Source organism: Patagioenas fasciata, chromosome 1 (assembly GCF_037038585.1).
Source record: "Patagioenas fasciata isolate bPatFas1 chromosome 1, bPatFas1.hap1, whole genome shotgun sequence".
NCBI lineage: Eukaryota > Metazoa > Chordata > Aves > Columbiformes > Columbidae > Patagioenas > Patagioenas fasciata.
Window position 1 is genome coordinate 162,532,060 of NC_092520.1, and position 25,601 is coordinate 162,557,660.

Below are 25,601 nucleotides of genomic sequence, written 5' to 3' on the forward strand. Positions count from 1 at the left end.
AAAGTCTCCCCTCAGCCGTCTGTTCTTCAGGCTAAACAGCCCCAGTTCCCTCAGCTGCTCCTCATCAGACTTGTGCTCCAGACCCCCCACCAGCTCCATCGCCCTTCTCTGAACTCTCTCCAGTGCCTAAGTGTCTTGTGGTGAGGGACCCAAAACTGAACACAGGATTTGAGGTGCAGACTCACCAGCACTGAGTACAAAGGGTAATGCAAAGTAGTATCTGCACCAAACTGCTGCTGTTCCTCAGGAAACAGGCCAGTTGTTTGGACTTTTTGACAAATTCTTCAAATTTCTCTGCCTATGCCTGTGTTTATCTGTGATGGTCTGTACTGACACCGATACCAAAAGCCCCAGAGTAAAGGGGAGCCTGGGACTGAGAGAGGTCGGCTGTGAGTCAGCTTTCTGTCTGTGCTGTACCAAGATCTGTAATGCTACCTTTTAAACTTAGATCTATTTGAACACATTTTTCTGTCTTCTTTTTCATCTTTTGGAGACAGCTTCTCTTTCACTGCAGCAGAAGGATAATAAGGACCCCAGGCAACGCAGCTCTTGTTGACCCATTTCTTTAAGTGTAGGACTGGCATCAATTCTGGGATGGGATGAGAAAATGTTCCTTCAAAATTCTGCTGAAAGCATCCAGGCTCCACCACAGACTGCATGGTTTGCTTCCTTGTTTTCCAGCAGGCAGATACTACTGACACAGTTGGTACTTATCAAAAGAAAGAGCTGTAAATCTGTTTTTCTGACATGCAAGTACTGTAAAAAATAGTATGAGTTCTAAAAGATTGTTACATGGACGAAATCATCAGAGTCTAGACAGGAAAAGAAGCAGAATTGTATGACTACATTGCAAGTCTGAAAAACATAATACCTACATTTTTTACAGATATTTCAGACTCTGAAGAGACAAAACTTTGGTAGTTTGAATCTCACTGGAAAATGTACAGAATCTCCTGATTGTATGAATGGAGCTATTTTATTTGATCTTTCTTTATAAATGCTGTTAAGGTAAGAGCTACGAGGCATCTTTGAGCTATGAGGGTAACTACCAAATTGTAGGCCAAATACCGATCTCTCCTTCTGTCTTGCTTTAGATGTTCTGACTGAACAAGTATATAAATACTCTGGGTACCTAAGGTCTGATTCTTTGCAGGGGATGAGTGAGAGGAATCATTCCTGCTCATCGACCTCTTGGTCTTCAAAACCCCAAAGTGGCTTATAGACATCTTTTACTGCCAGCTCCATGACTTGGGAAAGCCAGGCTTATACTGTCATGTGTAATTTCAGGTGTGGCTGAATCCCACCATATTCTTGGACACCTATTGTTCTGATGCATACTAATGCCATATGTCCTGTGCAATTGCTAATAAAGTATGAAAAAATTCCTTGAGTAGCTCATTCCAGTCAAGGAAGCAAGACCACATTTATGGTAGAATAAACATGACTGGCTTGCATTTTATACTGTAAGTAAAATATGAATACCCTCTTGTATGTCTGTAAGTTGAATCTCTTTTTCTGGTTGGTCCATATATAGACTCTGACAAATTGTAGAAATGAAGGATTTTAGGAAAGGTTATGTCTAACTTTTTTAGATTTAATGTGGATTATATATGCCACATAATAGAGATCTGAATTGTCCTTGCACACTTGCAAAGAACTGTTAGACTACTGAAGTAAGAAAAAACAAATTACTAGCACTCCATGAAAGGATAAACATGCTGAGGTGCCCTCTGTGCTATAATTCCTTTTGGATGTGTTAGATGTTTTGCTGCATGCATTTGCTCTGAGCGTTCCCTCTGAATAGCTTTTTCTGTCAGCAAGTCCCATCATGTTTATAGGAAGCTCTATTAAGGGTTTTGTGGAAGCTAAGAAATGTATTTTCTTCAAGCATAATGCAGGGGGGACTTGTTAAAGCAAAGTAATTCCCATGCTACTACAATATGCAAACCTGGACCACAAGATTATGGTTGTGTTAACAACCTGAAATGAAATTGTTGACTGAGGAAGAAAAAATGAATCTTTTTGAACATTAATAAATTGGCAAGTTTAATGAAAGATAGGAGAGACAAGTAACATTGAGTCAGCTTGTTAGGAAGGGGGGTTCTTCTCTCAGGCAGTTTTGTACTTGTCTGTGTCAGTGGATTGCTATCCAGCTCTACATGATCAATTTGGGCTCAGATCAGGAAAAACAGTGATTTGCTAGATATAAAGTCTGACTTAACAAGGCACAAAAAACTCCTTACCAATCCTCCACACACAACAAAAAAAAAAAAAATTCAGTATATTCGTATGCTTGCAACTTTGCTGATTCTGACTGAAGGTCAGAATACCCACAGAGGTGGGGTTGGCATTGCACCTGGCTTTGAGATATGGCTTCTACTGATTGACAGGGCAATCTCTGACTTTTGAGTTGTAATGGCTGAACAAACAGGCCTGTGAAAGAGTTGGTTTGCCTACATATCAATGCAGATGCAGCACCAGGAAACTGTTGTAAGGTGAAATGGAGACAGTGGAACAGTTTAATGTTGTTAATACTGCTTAAAGCCATAGGAAGAACTGGCTTTTACTATTGTCCTTTTTTATACTATTGGATTGTGATTGTGTCACCGGGTGTGTTCACAAGAATGCAGGATGCAATATACAGCAGAAGATGGTAAAATAACGGGCCCTTTGCATGGAGCAGTTAAAATAAACTGTAAAAAGTGCACCCATAATAAACTGTAAAAGCATATGTAGAGGTATTTAGCAACATAACGATCTTTAATTCATCCAAATTCTATCAAATAATGCTAGAGCTTAGCACTTAACAGAAAATACTTTTGAGGCCATCTTCCAGTTTCCTCTCATGACAACATCATTATTTATAATCCCTGTATTACCCCATGTGTCTCAGATGCTGTAGACTCCATATAGGGGTCAATTAAACATGTCCAGGAACATCCATGGACCCGAAGGCACTGGCACAGTATGCCCTGTGCCCAGCCTGGGAAATGAAGTGTCTGTGAGGTTGCTGCCTGTGGGGCACGCAGCATCCAAGCCAGGCTGGGGAATTGCTGGGGGTAGTGCTAATTGTTACAGGCCAAAGCAACGCAAGGATGCATTACAACGGTTTACTAATGCAGGCAGATGAATTTTTGAATGTTCCTGAATACTCTGATTCACTAATACACCTTCAGCTGCGTTTTGCTGTGAGGCTTAACTTTGCTTTCAACGCATCATAAATACATTTGATAATCTTTAGCAGAGGCAGTTAGATGCTGTATAGGATCTGAATACATTGCTCACTTCTTCATGTTAATTCAGAAATTCACCTCAAATTTAGAGATAATTTCTTGAATTTGCCAAACTCATTATCATGTTTATTACCTTTTCAGTTATATGTCATGTTTAATGATAGAAAAAGTTAAGAACCAAATGTTGCTTATATTTTCTTCTCCACTACTCCTCTTCAATACAGAAAAATCTGTGTTGCCTGAAAAAGAGCTTGTCCATCCCTTATCTGATAGAGAGATTGAGGCTTATGTGTACACAAATATAGCTGTTTCACTCTGCTTAAAAAAACACTAAGCTATTTACAATAATCACACGTAGGAGTCTGAAGTAAGACCAAAGGGGATAAAATCAGCCAGTTAATCCCGTTAGCTGATGCTGTGGCACCAGATCATGATGTGTTTGCCCAAGTTCATTATCCTACTGATGGTACCCTAACGGGGAATCTCATGTTCATTTTACTATTTGGTAAATAGCTAATCATGAAAATTTGTTTTATGAGATACAGACAGCATTGTTGTGATGCATCTCAAAATGGTAGTATGGTTTTACATGCTGCATGGAGTGGAGGGAAAGCAAAGAAAAATTATTATTTTGTTATAGGAGACAAAAGGAGGGTCAACTTGCTCATGTGAGAGCTGGATGGCTTTGTTGATCCCATCAGTGCTCCAGGGGCTACCTGCCCTTGGAGACTTTGCAGGGGCTTTTCTTGTGCTCCAGTCTAGATATGAACACTGCCAGTGGTAATCCTCTGCAAAGCTGGGGCTGTATTTGCTTGTATTGTTCCAGTATAAAACACCTATGCTTTCATTATATGTTAATATATTTTAAGAGCTCAAGCAGAAGTGAAGAAATGTTGCTCTAAAATCACGCCTAGAGGAGATTCTGCCTGTCCATCTGCTAGCCAGAGGTGTCGTTACCTCTGATTTACCATACCTGGGGCTTAGAGGACAGAACATTTGCAGCAAGTAAGGAATTCAATAAGACCCATATGTTCCCACCTGCTTCTCCTCTGCTATCCCATGAAAGTTAGGAAGAAAAAAAAATCCCCACCAAAATAAACAAGAACTTTCACAGCATGGGGATGCCCTGATGCAACCATAAGCCCATCCTGGGCCAACCATAATTGCTGCCTTAAATAAGTGTTGTATACCCTATGTGGTACACTTAGTAATTAGTACTATACTTTCAGAAATCGAAAGGGTTATATGTGCTGTCAATGTATCATATTTCCATTGGTCACAGAACCATAATTCCATTTTAACAGAGCCTGATCTCTGGTGTAGATTTACAGAATTTTACAGCACTATGTTAATTAAATGTTCAGTACAGCATCTGTAGTCAGAGAAAGGTTAATTTTGTTGAGAGCAGAACCTTCTACATTTCTGATATTTCACTCTTCGTAAGAGGGCCTTTTGAAATAATTAATAAACCCCATCTCCCTAAAAATGCAATACATTGAAAAGCAGCAGGGTGTTTTCCAAGTAACCTAAATACTACAGCAATATAATCAAATTTCTAAAACACATGATCCATAATGATGGGCAACAACTGTTTCATGCTGTCATGGCAACAGGAAATCTTAGGGTTTCAAATCCATAATTTAAAAAGATTATCTTCAGAGTGCAAAGGGTTTTTATACTGCAGCTGCAGCTATAGCATACACAGTACACAGTTCCTGGCTACTTCACGACCTGCATATATCTTTTCAGTTTGTCCTGGTTTTCATGGTTTTTTAAGACTCATTCGTGTGTGAGATGTTCTTTTCTTTAAGGATTTGTTTGTCTTTCATTTCACCATGAAGTTTTTATTAATCTGATTTCATATTAGTTTATAATATGCTTTTATGAGATGTCTGGGTGTTTGGCCACCTATTCATTTTGTAATAGAAAATTCAGCTCTCCTTTTAAGAAGCATGTTGTTTTGAGTAAAAACGATTTTTTTCAATTTAATGTTATCACTGCATATTATCCTAGATTTATAGGTATCTAGACACTGTTTCCTTGAGTGAAATATCCTTTACCCAAAGCACTGCTAATTGCCATATAGATATGGGTGGTTTTCTTTTTTTGTGCCCCAAAGCCTGGCCAGAAGTCAGCAAGTAGTAACAAGAGGTTTTCACGGTTTTTCTCTAACAGTTACCTCTGTGCTTTTGGGAGGTTGACTTTTCCAGTGTTTCTCTTTGTTTAATGTTGACTAGCCATAGCACTAGCCATACAGTATATGGATTGTAATATATAAAAGTGCAGTTGCCTTTTACAGTGATCAAGTGAAAAAATTCCTGCAGGCTGGGGAGCCAAGATTTTAAAGTAAAAAGATGTTCTGTTTTGAGCAAAGGAGGCATGAACAAATTATGTAATGCTATCTCTTAATCTAAGATGCAAGATTGCTTTGCTAGTCACATGGAAGAGGATGTCTCCTCATCCTAAATTTATCCTGAGATAGCAATCATGGAGGAGGAACATTGTCTAAGTAGATGTGTCTTGTTAACACATTTCATAAGACTGAAGGGAACTCCTGCATATATGCCATCACCAGAAATTGTGTCATAAAGTTAATAAAGCTTTATCTTAAAGCCATACAGGTTGTTTATCTCTTCATGACTCCTACTGAAAGGCCATTCCTGTAAATACTCCTCTAACTTCCAGTCTAAACTGAGTCATACCACATACCCATTTGTTCCTGTGTTAGTGTTGTTCTTCAGCTTTAATAGGTCTTTTCTCTTCCTGCTGTCACCCTCTAATATATTCAGAGAGAAAAATCATATCTAATCTCAACCTCCATCTTGAGCCAAGCTCTTAGTCTCCAGAGCCTGCCTTTCTTGATTGATCTAGTGGTTCTTTTCTGCATCTCTTCCCATTTGAATTCATCTGTCCTGAAGAAGAGGGAAGGCAGACCAGAAGTGGTCACAGGGTGCCATATGGGGTCCACAGGCAGAACTTGTGTAAGATCCATAGCTCACGATCCAATTACATCTTCATTGCCTCTTTAGGATTTTTGTCTCTTACGTTATAGTGTCACTGTGTGTGGAAATAAATGCAAATAAATATTATCAAGAACAAAGATTCTGATACATGTGAAAAAACATGGTTTCATATTAGCCAATAGATACTAATGAACAAATCCTTATGCAGTCGATAAGGTGTCGATAATATAAAATGAATTCTCAGTATGGTATGGACCTTAAGCTGAAAGTTAGGGTTTTTAAATTACTATTCTGACATGTATGGCTAGCTGAAAATAAATCTCTCAGTATTTCTGGATTATGGGTCATTCAAAATATGAATAAAATTAATTGGTGTCTTCATTCAAACTAATTCTGAAGAACTGAGTTAGAAGGCCATAGGTAGGTTCACAAAAATAAGAGTCTTGGCAAGGACTTGCGGCAAAACTCTGAAGCAATAAATGTTTCCATAAGATCATTACTGACTAGAGGATAGATAGGGCTTTATCTTTTTAAGTTCTTATCTAGAACAGCACATACAGAATACACACAGCCTGAGTTTATCTTACTCATATTATTTCACAGTGCCATGAAAAGTTATAAATCAGCTCTTGAGACTTCAGGGATTTTCCAGAGCAAGACTGAGGTTGCATTATGGCACACATCCTGAGGCTTTACTCCCTTGGTGTAGCTGTAGTCATAAGATCCACACAGAGTTACAGACTCATTTGGGCTGACTAAGATGTTGGATGTCTCCTAACCAAACTTCCTGGGTAAAGTGGAGTTAGCACTGAATTCAGAGCAGGTTGCCCAGGGCTTTTTCCACAATCCTTTGAGAAACTTGTTCCAATGCTTAGTTTTCCTTGTTGAGGTGGGGTTTTTTTTAATTTTCCTATATTTCAAGTCAGAAACTCCCATTCTCATTTATGACCATTGTTGCGATTCTGTCATCACGCACCTCCGAAAAGTGTTTGGTTTCATCTTCCTAGTAACCACCTTTTAGGTAGCATGAGGGTGCTATCAGGTCCCCCTGAGGCCATCTTTTCTCCAGGCTGAATGATTCCTTCAGCTGTTCCTCACAGGGCAAGTGTTCCCATCCCTGACCACCTTGGTATCCCTGATGATCAGATGAAAAGATTGGTTAAAAACTGCTTTATTTCTGAACAAGCAGTTATTATAAGAACTACAGAGTGTATGTGTGATTATGATTGCTGAGGAATTTGATATTGACTAGTACTTAAAAATAATGATATGTCTTGAATGTCAAATTGATGCTGAGATGAAGGGGACTGGGGTGATTTCACTTTGGAGCTTGTAACAACTTCAGTGGACTGAACAATGCTGGCAAATTAGTTAAGAAAAGAGTGGACTATTAGTAACTCACTTCTGAATCCTGTTTAGGAAGAAACTCCACAGGTGCATCACAGCAAAGCTTAAGATGCCTGTTTCAGGTTAAGCATTCCACCTGTCATAGAAGATGCTGGGCCATTTCCCCTCTCTGAAGAGAAGCCTTGTGCAAGCTCTAAGCACACCCAGACCAAGGATCCCAGGACTGGACCCAGAGCTCAGGCCTGTCTCTCACTCCCTGAAGAAAAGCAGGGGACATTCTAGCAGGCATTGGTAATGCTGGTTCTGACATCAGACTCGAGTTTCCCCTTCACTTGTCCTTTCTTGCTGCTCAGTGTTTCAAGGCTGTGTGAACTCAGCTGTTTGTCTCTTCCTTCAAAGCCCTGTTCCTGTGGTTGCTCAGCTCTGTGCGTGAAAGCAAAGCTTTGAAATCGATGCTGTGTGACCACAGCATCCAAGTAATGAGTATTTAAAAAGAACGTATGTGAGGACTGGTGAAAAGGAGTAGAAGGCGGGCTGAGGGAAATGCTCATCTCCTTAAAATGTCAAGGCTTAAAATACTGCTCCCCAGGAATTTCAGAGAGCTTTGAGCCCAGCCAGGAGCTGCCTGTTTGTCCTGCTTCAGGCATTCTGTCTTCAGAGAACTATGGTCTACTTAGAATAGGGATATTTTTTCCTGTCATTCTGGATTTGCATGCTCCTTAACACTACTTGTTTGGAAATTTTGATTTATTTATTTTAAATCATGAAAATATTAATACAACAGTATACACTTCTGAGCATATATTTGTCAAGTTGAACCTAAACTTACATAGCCTATTGAAGGCATGAGCTGTTTCCATATCTGACAGGTACACTCAGTCCTCAACCCATTGAATAACTGTCTTCCCATTGGCTATAACACAGTCTTGATTCCAACCCCTCCCCCTGCAATTTACTGATGAATGTATTGTGTACTATTCCTTATGGCTTGTAATGTTCATGTTACTGCAATTTAATTAAAACTATTAATATTCATGTAGTAATAAATGGTAGCAGCAATTTTGTGAACAAAACGGTTTTGAAAGTACCCTATGTGCATACAAATGGTTTAATTTAAATAAATATTATAATTAACATCTTATTTATAACATAAATCAGGAAATGCTTACAGAGCTCTGTGCTGTGTAGCTCTTTCGAAAGACAAAGCTCCAGGCATCTGCAAACATGCAAAGAAACAGAGGTGAGGGGAAGAACAGTACAGCCACTGTTCTATTTTCTACCATTTAATCTTCAAAGGTACACGTAACCATACAACAAAAAGCAAGATACAGGATCAAATCAAAGGAAGGTTAAAGATAAGAAACTGAAAGACAGAAATCACACTGCTGTGACAAAAAAAAGAAAGATTAAAATGAAATTACCGTGAAGAGGTGCTGAGTTTTAATCCTCTCACTCATCACTATTCCATTGCATTATTTTTAGTGGCAAGCTCAATATGAAGTATTTGCTGGATGACAAAAGTCATTGTCTTCCTGCAGATCTACAATTCTAAGCTAACAGATGTGGAAAAACCACCCACATTCATAAGCATGTCCTGTCAAAGAGACAAGGTAGGAGAGCACTTCAGGTATTAGTGCTGTGCCCTGGCTTTCCCATAAAAATCTTATTGGCAACACTGAAATTATTCTCAGCTAACTAAAGCTCCATCTACAATATTTTGGTTTTTGAGATTGCTGTTCTGCATTGGAAATATTAGTAAGTAGTGTTGGGACCTGGAAGAAGGGGATGAACCTTTTTCTGGAATGTTCTCTCCTGCTTGTTTTTATTAACAAGGCTTTCTGCAGATCCCACTTCTCATCTGAGCAGAGACAGTCTGCAGAGATGATTCTCTTTGCTCTGTGCTGTTTTCCATTAGAGTAAAACGACTCTGTTCCCTGTGTGGGAGGGGAATTTTTTTTAATATCCTTCAAGATGACCTTTCCAATTATCATCGGTTCTCTTTCATTCCTCCTTCTTCCCTCCCCTGCCCATTTGCTTATTTCTCCATCTCTCACACATCACACCTAGTCTTTCAGAGAGAGCTGGATGGGACTCTCCCCTATATGTCCACACTGTTTCTCTTAAAACATTTAAGCACCCTACCACATAAAGAAATAACACCTGTTTTTCTCTGCGTAGAAATCTCAGCTACATCAGAATAATTCTTGAAAGGTCACAGCTGAAGGTACATACTTAGTAAATACTGGTTTATTCCATTAATCTAGAAGACATCACTTCTTCCTAGGAATCTGAAACACCTGTACCCTGCCCAAATCCTGATCACCCCCAGCTGCTTGTCCAAAGGAGCATGCAGCACAAACAGGGAATTTTCTCTTACCGTTGTGTATGTTCTTCTATGGACAGAGGCTGCAGAGTACCAGGGTAAAGGAATTCTCTTCCTGCCATGCTGAAATCCATATTGGGATAGTGCTGCTCTTCAAGCAAGCTTTGAAATTTTAAGAATTGAGATATAAGCAATTAAAAGCCAGTCCAATCTGCAACCTAATAATTAGGATATTCATATTGGGAACAGGCTAGGGTTATGATACTAGACAGGTAGGCTCGTTAGACAGAAGCCCTGACTAGCTCACAGTCTCTGTGACATTTGAGAGCAGGCAGCAATTATGTCTCAGTCTTTTGTAACTGAGCAAACCAAGGTAGACTGATAGTGATATGCTCAGAATTTTACATAAAGTTAGCCACACACCAGCCTGAGCACTGGAATTTCAAGAAGCTGATATTTTCCTGGAAGGGGCATTGCATTGAATCTGGCTGTCTCCCTATTCAGGTTCATTAGTATTATTTAGACTGAAAATCTGTTTTCCTATGTGTAAAGTGGATATTTTCTGCAACAAGAAAACAGCCTGTGTTCCTTGCAGGTGGGAAGGAATTGTAGATGATCCCTTCTGGCAGATGCAGAAGGAATTGTAGAAGAGAGAACCCCATAACAGTTAACAAATCAAATAAAAAGGCATTTAAATAAGTATTGTCTTATTAGAAAATATATTTGATACACTATTTATTAGTATTTCAGGGAGTTTTATTTACTTTGGTTCTGGTTTGGCGTTGTTAGTGTTATTTTTCATTTAATTCATTTTCTACCAGTTCTACGCCTTCTCAAGAAACAGTTCTTGCCTTGTCAAACACTTTCTCATTTTCAAGGTAGTACCCTTGTACAATGACAAACGTATTGTCAGACCTGGGGGCTTTGAGAGCAATACATTAGAGAATTGGAGTACAGGTACAGAAGCAGAGAAAGTATAGAAGAATGCTGTGGCAGACAGAAGAAACATTTGGAGTTAGCACAGAAAGCATGTTAGATGGGACTCATTTCCCAAGAATCTGCTCATCAGGAAGCCTGTGTTTTGAATGCTTGAACTGTTGTGAAGCAATTTGTAGGTTGTGATTCTTCCCCCAAGGCAAGGCTTATGTTTAAAGCATCAGTTTGATCTTATGAATAGATTTCATTTAGAAGGAAGGCCAAATGGAATCATCATGTCTATTTATTTCAGGAAATTCTGATGGCATCTCTTCATTTATATCTTGTCTCATCAGGAAATGTATTGGCCCAAGGAGAACTGCCAGGGTTTCAATTAGGTGAATTCTCTATTTTTTCCTTCAGTAAAACAGATTAGCAAGAAACAATAAATTGCTATCTAATTTTATTTCTTTATCCCTTTGCTGTATGCAGTTTTCAGTTATATTTCTGAAAACGGTTACTTCAGGACAGCAATAGATTTCTGTCATGGTTATGGTTCAGGTTTGACTTGAATCACATTGCCACTTCAGTACCAAAGGGAACCCTATTAATGACCTTCTAGGAGTATAAAAGGAGCTCGGGAAAAGAAAGAAAGCAATTTCTATGATCATCATACAAAAGTGCTGATGTGGATGTCCTGGAAAACTGTTTTGGCTGTATAGCAAATCATTAGTCATCTGAATGACTGTTCTGACCGCTGTACTCCAGTAAACTGTACCATTAACAGTAGCATCTACTTGAAAGCAGTTGTTTGATTTTTGTCCACTCTAGCAGAGAAACACATCACTAAATCTGCAAATCTACTGTATACAAATCAAAGGCGGAGGGCACGGCCCTGGGATAAAGGGATCAGACAACTAATGGGCAGCGTATTCAAAACATTCCTCTTGCAGAGTGGATGCAAGAGACAAATTAAAAATCAAACCAAACACAATTAAAGTAGCACAGGAAGTTAAAACCCAACCAAAAGTGTCTGAATGAAGAGGAGTGATGAGTACTTCAGTACTGTCCTGGGATAGGACAGTCAATGGTACTATTTGAGAAGACATTAACCAAAGAAACAGAAACAGGCTGCAAAGCTGTAACACATACAGACAAAAACAAAAGTTGCTTCCCACAGATCAGATAAGCCAAGTATATGCCGTTAGCCCCCTTTTTGTGTGGAAGTAGTAGTAGTGGTGAAGGCCCTGGCAATGAGAATAAAGGTTAATATTTTCACAGAGATACAGCACTGAACTTTCTCCACCCCAGAAGAGGGAACTTAATGTGACCTTATGCAATCTTGTTAACCTCTGAGACACAGCGTAACTGATTCTAGGTCTTTGTCTCAGCTGCAGCAGTCATCTTCATGATACCTATGGCCCAATGCACTGCTCAGGGTGGTTGCAGCAGAGCTCACTCCTTGTTCTGGCAATTCCCTTTAAGTAGTCCCCTGACTTCCCTCCCCACCACTAGCCTCCAGTGACTTGGAGGCTGAGGGACTCCTCCAGCTCTATCTGGAGTAAACAGTTTCTTAAACCCTTTCTCCGTTCATCAACTACATAACGTTTTCTACTACACTAGATCTACTGACATTTTCCTCTATGGTCTACTTATTGGTCTTTCTGGAATTCTTTCCTGCCTTTCAGTATTTCTCCCAACCACTTTCTGATGCATGAAGGAAGGGCTGAAAAGGAGACGGCTAGCTGGTGTTTTGTTTAAAACCTAGCCATCTAATTTGCTATTCTGCTCCAGGTCTTGCAGTGCTTCTGCTTTAAAGTTTTTCTCTTTTCTGCGTGCCTTTCACACTTAGTAAGTAGCATCAGGTTTTGAATCTGCCTGTTCTTAAATATTGTTTTGTGTAGGAGTCCTTTAGTTCCCTGAAGATCGTGGTGACTCCGTCGTGCTTCTTTCGAGAGATGTTGGAAGGCTCCATTAATATTTCCTGATTTCTTACTAATACCACGATTTTCCATTTGCTTGAGATTCACAGTTTTATTTATTAATGATAGAAACAACTGAATCCTCAGTGGTTCCACTGATATGTTGGCAAAAATGGTCTAGTGAACATTGAGATTCTAATACAATGAGAAGGTAATAACAAAAGTTGTTTAAGCACTTAAACTAAGCACTATGAAAGTAATAAAGACATTATGGATAAAGTGATTGTTTTTCTTGTTACAATATTTTGTTAGGCTCTACACTTAACTCTCTAATATGTCTCCTAGGATTTGATGGAGCTTTCTCAAAACCTCATCTTACATAGTTAACAGCTTTTTGCATCAAGCAGCATAAATAGATTCTCAATATAGTTTAAAATAGTTTAAGAGAGTATTGCAGTTATACCCATATTCTTGTGTAAAGTGCTATATAACGCAAACAATTACTTGAATGTGTAGAACAAGATGAGACAATGTGCTTTCTAAAGATAATTAAAGAAATTTACTGGATTTCAGTGGTACTTAAGCGTAGAATTTTTGTTTGAAATCAGCAATTCTCCATTAGCTCTTGGTAAACTCTACACTTATAAAAGAGCTAAAAATCCATTTATTTCTGAGGGCAGAAGATTACCAGTTTGCAGTGGCTCTCAAAAGTTTCTATGTTATGCCCAGGTGTGTATGCTGCCTCTCTAAGGAAAGTCTCTGTACTGCCCCAGGACCTCTGCTATGTGTAGAGAAGGTTGTATGAAACAACCTGGGCGTATCAAGAGAAGGTTTTTCCTATAATCACTTCCTACAACATGTGTTTCATCCTTGAAATGTAGTGACAAGGCAAAGTATGAGGGACGGCATCTAGAAAGGGGTTAATGTCTTGTGTGAGTGTATGCATGCATAAGCTAATAGATAGGTGTGCCAATACAGTTAAGTATAAAGTACTTAAGGCAAATCCCTGCCTGATTTTATCCTAGTAATAGGGGACATCAGTCCACCAGAGCAGTAAGAGTAAGCAAAAATCTTCTGTTACTAGAAGATTCCCTGTGGTATCTCATGCTGTGATTCACAAAGGGGGAGGGAGGGGAAAAATAAAAAGAAAAAAGAAAAAGGTACATCTTGATTCTCATTTATCAGTTATCCAGGGACAATGATCCCTACAACTAGTCAATGATCCCCATCTTGGAAGCATGTTCTAGCCCTTCTTCATCAAACAATGTAATTTATGCCCGCCTTGGAACACTGTGTTACTATGCTGTAAATACTAAGCAAATAAAAACTGTTGGATCTTTCATAGTTGCTCATTAGATCTCTGTCTTTGGTGTCACATATACCAATTGTGAGCTACGGCAAATGAAAACATAAGAGAGAAAGGTGACTATTAGCATGACATTTGCTTTTTAATTAGTGTCCTTTCATGTTCCTATTATTGTAATTTAGAAAATAACTTGCAGGTGATAATTAAATAAAATGTTTTCTTTCAGTCCTTATCTAGGACTTCAGAAAAAAAAAAAAAAGGTATTTTTATAGCAAAAAATGAACTAGAAGGAATCTTTCATATTTGAGTTTATTCTCCTCTCATCAGTGCAATATTCAATTCCACTCATTAAACGATAGCTCTTAAGCTCTGTCTTTAACACTAGTTAAATTTCTGACCCTTTTCTTTCCTGTTATAAAGCTGCTTCATTCCTGTGATGGTTAGAAACTTTTTCTTATTTCCAGCCTAAATGTATTTGTGACTCCTTTATACTCATTTGTTCTTGTGCCAGTGCTGCCTTTGAGTTTAAAAAGTTCCTATGTCTCTGCGTTTATTCTTTCATCTCCCACCCTATGTATTAATAGATAGGAGTCTTATCCACCTTCATCCTCTGTGTAGTTTAGCTTAACAAGCCAAGTTCTCCTAGTCTTCTCCAATAGCTCAAGTTTTTGATGCCTCTGCCAATCTAGGAAAAGTATACTGCATCTGCTCAATTTGCAGTATTTCTATTGCAAGTCAGGTCTCTTGAACATAAGTAAATAAAAACGTCTGTCTTGCAGATGAGTTCTTGCTAGGAAAATCTATGTGAAGCATACAGAAAAAAAATAAAATGTATGAAATATCCCTGTCTTGCTGTTTTTTACCAGGCTATCTTCTGCAATGGATTTCTGTGTCTTTGTAAATGATAGGTTGTAATTTTCTGACCCCATTGTGTCAAATTTATTCTAATGGGGAATTTTTCCATGCTGATTGTTATCTATTCATTGCATCACATTTTTAGTATTATTGGTTCTTCTCTTTGTAAATACAGAATCAGCAGTGAATGATACCAAGGACAGAATTCCTGTTATTTGTTTCTAGAGATGATGGATCACTCCAGGAGGACTAGCACATGTTGTCATGGTTTAACCCCAGTGTGGCAGTTGCACATCACCTGATGAGAACTGGAGCCTTCAATAGGGCAGCTGATGGCTCTTTAACACCTTTTGTACCCCACTGTACCTGTCCCCATGGTGCCAAGGTGCTGAGAGTCACACCCTCCTCCATGTGGGGGTAAGGTGACTTCACCTCCACCTAGCTGGAAGGGGAAGAGGGGTGGGACCTTCAGTCAGTTGACAGGGTGCTCAACAAAGGAGGTTCCCAGAGAAGCTGAGAAACTTCTGGACCATGTCAAAATTCCCACAGCCAGTTCTGACCAGGCTGTAAACCAAGGTCCCCACTGAAGACCCACTTTGACTCATCTTTGAGCAGCAGGACTGCGAACTGGAGCCCTTCCCTTAGACTGGGATGCCACCTAAGGAGACTTCCCAGGACTGAGTACCCCTCACCTCCTCTTTTGTTGAATGTTTTTTCCTTCTGGATATAACCTTGAGCAAGGCCTTGCCCACCCCAGGCAAGTGATTATTCTCTACTGGGTACACTTGAGTAAAAAAGGCCTCTACGTTTGTTTTTTGTGAGTGAAGGCATGCATGCTGTGGATCCTCATTATTCTTATATGGTTGTACAACAATAATTTCCTCAACTGGTATCCAAACTTGTGGTTTGTGTTGTCAGAATGCTAAATAATTTGAATAAACCCCATTTCTAATTGGTTTATTGGCTATACTTTTCTGTCTAGAACAAAGTCTGTTTGGAGCTTGTTGCCCACCTAAATTGACTTTTGGAGTGCTTCTGTGACACCCAGCCATGGGCACACCATGTAGCTGCTCACTCCCTCCCCACTGGTAGGATGGGGGAAAGAATCAAAAGAGTAAAAGTGAGAAAACTCATGGTTTGAGATAAAGACAGTTTAACAAATAAAGCAAAAGCTGCACACCCAAGCAAAGCAAAACAAGGAATTTGTTCACTGATTCCCATCAGCATGCAGGTGTCCAGCCATCTTCAGGAAAGCAGGGCTCCATCACATGTAATGGTTACTTGGGAATACAAATGCCATCACTCTGAATGCCACCCCTTCTTTCTTCTTCCCCCAGCTTTATACTTTATACTGAACATGATGTTATATACTATCAAATATCACTTTGGCTAGTTTGGATTAAGTCTTCCAGCTGTGCCCCCTCCCGGCTTCTTGTGCATCTCTAGCCTTCTTGCTGAAAAGTCTTTGACTTGGTATACATATCACTTGGCAACAACTAAAACATCAGTGTATTATCAATATTCTTCTTATACTAAATCAAAACATAGTGCTATATCAGCTACTAGGAAGATAATTAACTCTATATCAGACAAAACCAGGACTGTTGATGTGAGTTCTTGGGTCACGTTTGTCTTTTTTGACTTCTTTGAAATTTATCATCACTAAATGATTAATTCAGGTGCCTAGCTGAATTCTACCACAGACCTGATGCTTTTGCCTCCTTGCCCTCCAGATGTCCCTCCATGATCTGATAGCAGTTTCTCTTAGGAAAAAGGCCCGCCTCAGTACAGGCTTCTTACTGTCCTTCCCTGACGTTGTAAAAACAACAAAGAAATCTGCTTTGTCCATGTTATTCTTTCTTTTACCTTATGTCATTACATCATTAATGCAGGTTATAAGAGCACCTTCACCTCAATTTCTTTATTTCCTGAAAAGAGTGTATCATTTGATACAACTCTTTCCCTCCCACCAGGTTTTATTTATCTCTGCAGCAACAATTTTTACATTCTAAGCCAGTGGTTAGAGTTGCTTCTTGCAGTAATATCCTTGGAGCCCTCTCAGACACAGTTTTCTTGAAGGATTATCTGTAGCAGTTTAATTTACACCATTGTCTATCTGGCTACTGCTCTCACCCATATGGGTACCTTCTGCTCTTTCAGCAGGTTTCTGTTCTTCTCTCATTAGAAGCCTGAATCAAAACGCAGGACTCCTCCTTTCCTAGCTGAAGGGAGTGAACAACAGTGGCATAAAATGAGAACCAGGTACAAGCACAGATGGAAATTTTCTGTTAGAATAACAATTGTGATTTATCTGCATTTCAAAATTTGTGTCCCCCCAACCCCTATTGTTTTCCCCACCGTGACAATCACCAGGACATTGCTACAGCTCCATGCCACTGTTTTAGTGGCACCTTTCAACTATTGTAATAAAAAGGGTGATTAATAGCTCAGTTACAGAAGAGTTTGGAGGGGAGAAGAGGGTTTGCCTGCTTGTGAGCCAGACAGCTCATCTCATGCAATGAGGCCAAACAACTTCTGTTTGATGATCGTCACGGTTGGGTGAAGTGGAGCAGGGAGGGAATAAATGTCTTTCAAATTAGATTGCAAAACTACAGGGGGAAAACGCCTGCCTTGAATTTTTAACCAACTGCAGATCTGGTTAACTAGAATCATGTCTTTATTTAATTTGATAGCTACTCTTGTAATTTAGGCTTAAATTATTGCAGGCCAGCCCTTTTCAAGAGGAGTCTCTAGTGAGGGTGGTTTTGCCTGCATGGCCCTGGATGGGTACCCCCAAGGGCAGCTTTGCCTCCCCTCTCTGCCTCCCCCAGCTCTCAGTGAGTGCAATGATCTCTGCGCAGGCTCTGTGGGAGTCTATGGAAACATCAGAAGTCAGCTCGTGGCATCCTAAGCCACTTAAGCCCCAGATGCTCTCAGGCACGTGGGGTGTCAGATGTTTCAAAAGAGGCAAATCCAGACTCAGGACTGACTGTGTGTCATCTCAAGAGGCAAGCAGAGGGGGCCCTCAAAGGCCAAGGTAGATATAACCACTGAATTTTAATGGGAATACTGCCTTATTGGGTTATGAATCGGCAGCCCAAAAGCTTTACAAGAGTTCTATTTGCTGTAGCAGAGTCTAAAAATGCATTTGAATTCACAGTTGAACCAGGACCTCTAGGATTCAGCCAGTAAAACTGAATAAGCAGAATATGACATAAATCTCACACAAACTTTACTTCCAGCTAAAATGTTTCTATCCTATTTCTCAGATGGTAGCAGTCAGTTAATTTGTTTCTGTTGCTGTTCCAACAGATTAATTACGAATGTGTTTGTTTTTCACAGTAACTTTGGGTTGTGCTGGATACATCACATTCACTTTTGATTGAGCAAAGTGGATGCCATGTTGCCAGTCAGTCTGTTCACATGAATCTCTCCATCATCAAAATTTATACTGTGCTCTCTATTGGCAATGATTTACAAGAGTCATACATGGAAATAATCACATGATAGAGGTCAGGCATCTCTTCAGAGAAGTAGAGAAAGCGCTTTCTTTTAGAAGCTTAGGTGAAATTGTGAGTGCGCTGATTTACACCATTTAACAAGCCGGCCCTCCAGTATAAGCCCAAGAGGACAATAAATTTCTTTAGTATAACTGTAATTCAGCAGCAATGTTCCTGTCTTCCTGCTGCTACCCTCCAAAAGAGAGTGATTGACTTATATTTGTTGTGGTTTCTCTGTTGGAAAAAAAAAAAATAAAGCAGGTAAATGGGGCTGTCTCTGCCATCAGCAAGAGGTGTCGGGAGCAGCGTAATGGAACGACAGACAGCCTGTTATGACACTCCTGGGGACCTGGAGGAAATCAGTTCCACTCTTACCACTGGAGCGAGATTTAGGGTAAAAGAATCAATTTACCCCACACAACTTCAGCTTCAAACGAATAAAGCTGTCCTTTCCGAGTCCCTAGCTGATTGTAGAAGGAGAAATGAGATGTCACTAATCCTCCCACTGCTTTTGCTGGCCATTTTGGGAGCACAGATCTTTTTTCCAAGGTCTCCTGCAACAGGTGAGTCTGTCTGCAGTGACGGTGGGGCTCTGCAGCGATGTCCACGTAACACAGCAGTCGTCCACTTCAGGGTCTGGAAAAGGTTAGGTTTTGGAAAGAAAGCATCCTTTCAGTTTCAGGATAAAAGTATCTAAGTGCCTTGTTTAGTTGGCTTCAGGCTTAGATTATTTTAAATGGGACAGGTCAGTTTACTCAATCAACAAAAGCAGAAGGCCAACACAGTGGAGGACTGAATGTTTTTTCTGAGACTACACCTTTTTCCAAGTTCCAGCTTTGCTGTAGCCGGTACAATTAGCAGTAGATTGGGTAATGGGATCATTAATTTTATTCCTCTTTTTTTCTGCTGCTGTAGTAAACTTCACAGTCTAAGGCAGGCTTAATCCTTAGCTTATGATTTGCAGCTTTGTGGGTTGGATTATTTTTTGTTGTTGTTTGGGCAAAATGCCATGATGCAACTGAGAATTACTAAAACAGTGCGAGCTTGAGCAGTTTTACAAATAGTAAAATTATAGCAGAACAAGATTCCTCACTGTTCAGAGTGTCTGGGATTAACTGACCTGGCTGTGTACCGAGGATGATGGGCATCTATGCGTGCAGGGTCTGTGCCCTGCCTCATGCCTTGTCTCACCTTTATTGAAATGATGTCTTTAAGAGGGTTCCTGTTTGGACTTATTTCTGCTGGACCAGCTGCAAAACAATTGAGCCGCTGGGAGCAGGAGGTGGAGGGGTCATGTGCGTATGAGCAGGACTGAACTCTGCAGAGACGGCATCCGTCTCGTGGAAAAAAGCATTTAACAAAGCTAGACCAGTTCTTTCCTGCAGGCTCCCACCGTGGAGTAAGTTCATGACCCTTGTTCTTTCTCAAGCAGACATATTTTCAATTAAAGCTGCCTCCTTAACAAAAAAGGATATATTAGAAAGGGCAGACTGGGACATGTGATGGCTCCTCCAGGCTCTTCCCCTACAGTGTGACTAGAAGAATGGCCTCAAGCGAGGCTGTTTATGAGAAGGGGGAAAAAAGTTTCTCTTGCTGCCTTCAAGATAAAGCAAAGGTAAAGGACTTCTTTCCTCTGTGAGTTGGCTTGTTGGTTTGTTTTTTTTTTCTTCTATATAACTATCCCCTGTTAGAGTTCAGGCAGCCTTAGAGTGACCATTATAAACCTGTTTGTGTGAAACATCCCATCTATTTTATATGGTATCTTAAAAGTTTCTCAGAAACTGCCCCTTCATTTCATATTTTAAGTCCCATATTACTCAGAGCTCTCTGAATTCTTTAAAGATCCACCAAGGTGGAAGTAAAGAGATTCATCCTCCTTGCCCTCACTAATCAGTACAAGTATGCAGATCTTGACACAACAGTAAATGACACAAGAGCAGTTTTAGAGGGTAAAGCCAAAGGCCTGTCTAACCTCATATTCTGACTCTGACAGCTGTCAGTGGCCAGTCAGATGCTCCTCTATAGTCTACAGCTTTCTAGTCTCCACTGCTCTCAGAAAAGACCCAAAAGTCCAAAAGGCTCTTTTGCTGTTTCATGATACTTTCTACTTTCCTAAAGTCCTTCAGCAGCTTCTTTACTGCAGTTTTGTAAATTTGGCAGTGCTTTTAACCTAGCTGCTGTCGGAGTTCTCTACAGGTTCAGCTGTTATAGGTGTGACTTGGTTTCACTACTTCCACTGAGAGATTTGAGCCTATTCCACAACCATTCAGCTTCCCCAGGAAGGGTGTACTGCTCCATTTAGCTCCAGAGGACAACAGTCTGTACATACTCCTTTTAACTTTTCCCAATAAAGGCTTCAATGTTGCATGTAACACAGATGAAACACTGCACCCCACCTGTGATTTGCCACCTTTGCTGGTCCCTCATTTTCAGAGCAAATGCAACTCTGTCTGCCAAGGCTGTGACTTGGATTTAAAAGCAAAGTACTGGAACATGTGGAGGATGAACAGAACCAGTAGATTACAAATGCTTTGACCCTAAGCCAAAACAGAAGTTTTCTGAAATGTAATGCCTAAATTTTCTTTCAAATAGATAGCTTCCTCTGGCTGTGATATTTTGAGAGTCCAGCAATATCCTGTAACACAAAGCAACAGAGAAAAGAGAATAGATTCTCTTCTATAACCTGATAAGGAAGTAGACATCTAACAAATCCTTGAGACATAACTCAAGTTATTATTTTATCGCGGCTATAAGGAAACAACAGTTGTATTGACTGTGAATAAAACAACCCCTGATGCTCCCAGAGTTCGTTCTTGCTCTCCAGCAGGAAATGCCCTTCCACTCTGCAAAACTACAGCATCTTAAGAGCTGTGCTGTCACACACTGTCTGCAAGCTTTTATTCCAGTTAAAGGGCCAGAACATTGTCAAATGAAAATGGATGTTGTGACAAGCAAATTTAATGTCTGTGTTTACAGCAAGCAGTTCTTCCAGTGTGGATTAGGACATGGCTCCATCTGTCCCTGGATGGAATCTCCACCATATTTTGTGGAAGGCCTATGTAATTTAAAGGAAAACCTAGATTTGAAAGCAAGGTCTAATTTCCTCCTTACCCAGCTTTTTTCTTTGTCTATATGCAGTATTTCTATTCCTTTTGATTCCCTGATTTCCACAAAGCAGAGAACATGGAGGCTGTTTTATTTTATGGAATATGTAGTTGATGTATCCTATTTAAAATGATCTAAGGTGGATATTTGTTGGGTTTTATTTGGTTGATTGGTTGGTTTGGTTTTGTGTGTTGTGTTTTGCTTCTTTTATTTTTTTAATTTTTCTCCCCAGCTGTTAAACGCCTTCATACACATTGGCTTGTAGTCCATCCTGATGTAATTCCAGCATGGAGCTTTCATAATAAGTTGCACTCACTGGGTTGAAACAATAACTGAAAAGTACTAGTAGGGAAAAAAATACATAATCTCTTTCTATTTGGATTCCACTCAGTATATAACGATGGTTAGACTTCTTTTAAAGTATTAATATAAAACCTAGACTTATATCATCCACTTCCATACATGTTACTTCAGTAGCAAAATCACTTCAGCAGACAGGAAGGAATTGGCTTAGAGGAATATAACAAGACACAAGAAAACGAAAAACTATAAGCATTTGTATACCCATATAGGTTTTTGCTAAATGTAGAACAGGTGATATTGAATTATGTACCCATGCACCTGTATTTTTTTTTTAATAAATCCAGTAATGCGAATTGTTCTTGTGCACAGCATTGTTTTCTTTGTGAAGCTCTTCACAGCAGCTCTTAACTCCCAGTTCTGTGCTTTAATAACAATACCATCTGGCTGAGGTTTTCAGACTTGCCTCTAAGGGTTGAAAGCCCATCTTTCCATTATAATTAATGAGATTTGGGTGTCCAAAACCCCTGGGCAGCTTTAAATACATCACCTGCATCTTCTTGGGTTCATAAGTGCTTTGAGACTTTCAGAAGAAAAAGCCATTAAGCTGACCTGAGATAATAGGATGCTATGCAGTCTTAACACTTGACACACTAGTTACTGTGTAAAGTGGCCAAAGCTTGCTTTATTGTACCTTAAAGGAAACATTGTTGGCTTGGTTAAGAGTGAACAAACCTCTTGAGTACCTTACCAAGTATATTTCATTTTTATTCCTAAAATAGTTGACTAGAAGAACAGAATGCTATATTTTGTTGTTCAGTATAAACACAACATTTTAAATGTCTTACATTAGAGCAAAACTTGGTATTCATAAAAGTACATAAAATTCTGGCAGCCATCAGTAGCAGCAGTCATCTGTGATATGACAAATATGCAGCAGTTTGCTTTAAGATGCTATGGACCAAGGGTGGCCAGCCTTAATGTCAGGCTCCAAAATCTTCACATGATCCCATCAACAAAAGCCCTTCCATATATACAAAACAGACAAGAAAAGAGCAGGCAGCTGGTCCCAGTTATCCTGCAGGCTGGATTTCAACTGCGAGCACAGACCTTAGCTGTCCTTCCTGCACCACTTCTCCTGGCAGCTGAGAGCTTGGAGGCTCTCACAGCTGGAGGAGCTGCAACCTGTTGTGCTGGGGAGTCACATTTGAATTGTACAAGGCTCAAGAACCACCCTCTGGTCACTTTGTTCTTAGGCAAACTGCCAAATAGCTCAAGAGCAGAAATACTGCACCAAAGCCTTTCTATTGTGTGGGTAAGTAATGTCTTTCTGATGGCAGTTGTATTTCATGAACATCCGCATAAAAGGGTCTTTGGCATTTATCATGAAACATTGCTCCATGAAAACTGTGTAAAAATTTAGGTTTGTAAGACAGAATTAAAAATGTTCTCCATCTACTGCAGGAGAATCCTTTCAGCAGAGGTAGGATAGATGGGCTCACTAAAATAGTAAATGATATAAAAAGAAACTGGCTTCATGCAGAGGACAAACATTTGCAGTTAAATGACAAATAAGTAGTGAATCAGTTAAAATAATATTGTTTGGGGTAATCCATTTGGGTGTGCTTATATAATTTATTTATATAAGAATCTACATAAAATCTCTGTACTCAGTCTTAAGAGTCTTGTTCAGTTTTATGTTGTCTTGGACTTAAAATGAATGTTCCTTCTGTATGCTTTAAACAAAAAAATTGGTTTGTTCTTTTAGAAAACTCATGAACTATCAGAATTCTCATACAATAATCTTCTGAACTTAAACATGTTACCTCAAATATGACTTATTTATTAGATTTGTCGACTGCATATGGGAGGATGTCGTTTCCTGCTCAGTGTAAGGTAATACATATCTTGTACTACCTCTCAAAATAGCCATTTTAACTGAAGGATCTCAGCTTTCCCTTGTGCTGGTGTTAGCAGGGCACAGACCTAGCTGAAGGCTAACCTTCATTTGCAAAAACTGAAAAAAAAATAAAACACAAAGGTTTCAGCAAGGTCAGTTTTCTCGGCTGAGCCAACCAAATGAAAGGAAGGAAGCATAAGGCTAAGAGCAGAGCAGGAGCAGGAATCATGTTCTGGCATCTGTGCGGTCTCAGGTAGACTTAACACTAACCATAACCTTAACGCTAATGGCAGTTTGGTCCTTGGGCTCAGGTCTGCACATCCATGAGTATCCCAGATGAGAAAGGTGTGGAGGGAGCAATATAGATGCAGTGCTGTCCTCCCCTTGGCATGCCTTTTGAAGCCCCAGCATCCCTGGAGATGTAGGTTTTGTGGCTTTCACAACCCTAACACTAACCCTAATTACACCCAGCAACATGGGTTCAGGTCACCTCAACCATGGGTGGTCCAGATGAGAAAGGTGTTGAGGAATGTAGGTGCAGTGCCATGCTCCCCTTTGCATGCCTTTTGAAGTCCCAGTGTCCCTGGAGCTGTAGGCTTTGTGGCTCTGGAGCTGCAAAAGGCAAGTAAAGGGAACCTGGTACTGCACCTACTTTACTCCCTCCACACCTTTCTCATCTGGACCACCAATGCATGTGGGGACCTGAGCCCAAGGACCAAGCTGCCATTTTGTTTCAGTTAAGTTTAGCGTTAGGGTTCTGAGATCTGCAATGGCTACAGCTCCAGGGGCACTGGGGCTGCAAAAGACATGCCAAGGGGGGCAAAGCACTGCACCTATGTTGCTCCCTCCCCACCTTTCTCATCTGGGTCACTCATGCATATGGGACTTGATATGAATACACATATGCACAAAACATACAGTCCATTTAGGATGTCATAAACAGCTGGCTACATGCCAGCATATCATAATTATTGAAAAATCACATTGCTGGCTTTTGGGTTTGTTTTTATTTTCATGTGTTTTTGTGGTTGTGTTTGTTTGGGGTTTTTTAAGACTTCTAGCTCTATATTCTACTTCAGCTTTAAGCTGAATCAGAGAAATAATTATCTATGGAAGTATGCACAGCAACTTCTCTCTCAGTGAAACAGAAGGAAATCCTGACAGACCTAGATGAGAGGGAAGAAAGGACAACAGTTTTTCCAGGAATAAAACACATGTTTCAGAATAAATGCTGTGCGTAAATAACATGACACTAGGCTCAGTAGGATGTCAAAATATATGGGTATGGTAATGTCTGCATTATTATTTGTTACAAATTTCAAAGACTGCAGACTGGCCTCTGGAACAGTTTATTAGCTGGGCTCAGCAAATCACCTCTGCCCTTGTTTACTGGTATAAATGAGCAAAAAGGGAATAATATTGTAATTCAAGGAATTACAGGGAATTCATTACAGAGAGTTTGCACCACGTAGCCAGTTGTTAAATGATCTAAACATTAAAAAGGCAAGACCCCACTTATGCTTCTGGAAGGGTAGAACCTTTGTATTAAAGTGAAAAATAACATTACCCGATCTGAAAGCAATAATCCAAGAGGGGATTGTTGATTCATGTATACTATAAGAAAATAATTGTGAGCTTCTGCAGCATTCTATTTATTTTTCCATGTTTCCACACACCCCTTCACATACACACAGTAGCTGAACTGTGACTGAAATATTGGTTTTCCATCCCCCAGATGGCACTGCTGCCTTCCAATATAATAACACCCAGTAGCTACAGGAGAGAAATGTGTGTCAGTCTCTGGGTGGCTTATGTGCCAAGTTTCTTTGTTTCAGGGGAAATATGCCACAAATTCTCACGTAATAAGACTCTGGTAATCAGGACAGGCTTGCTCGTCCAAGTCTGACACAGCAGCCATCTTCTGTTAGAGGC